Raw genomic sequence first — 535 nt, 5'->3', positions numbered from 1 at the left:
GCCACTCCTCGGAAGGAAGATGGGGCAATCTACTTCCGTAGTGATACTGCCTCGAAAACCCAAGGAGGGGTCACTATGAGTCAGGTGTGACTCGATGGTACATAACAACAACAACAATAAGAACTTAAAACAGAAACAGCTGCCGGCTGCTGAGGCTGACAAACCCAAGGTCAATAAGTGAAATGGCACAGACCCAAGACTATCAAGAAACACTGTAGGCCACTAGTTCAAGTCCAGAAACTGTCTCAAGCTTGGCAAGCAATCATGGCAGGCTATTGAACAAAGATTTGGCTATATGCACGGTCCAAGCTTGCCAAAAAGCTAGAGACCTTTTTCAAAATTTCTTCTTATATACTGGAAACAGACCACATCTCAAAGGCAGCTACACAGCTGCACACTGCAGATTCCACCATGAAGCTGATTACCAGTCTCATCGTGGGGAATAACTACATCCAGGTGCCAAACCACCCAAAACCAGGCCCAGTCAAGTTGACACACAACTTAACTCTCCACAGCCAAGGAGACCAAGAAGAGG

Source organism: Orycteropus afer, unplaced genomic scaffold, assembly GCF_000298275.1.
Source record: "Orycteropus afer afer isolate SDZICR_OR568_19922 unplaced genomic scaffold, OryAfe1.0 scaffold00666, whole genome shotgun sequence".
In the NCBI taxonomy this organism is placed as follows: Eukaryota; Metazoa; Chordata; class Mammalia; order Tubulidentata; family Orycteropodidae; genus Orycteropus; species Orycteropus afer.
This window is presented reverse-complemented; position numbering follows the sequence as displayed.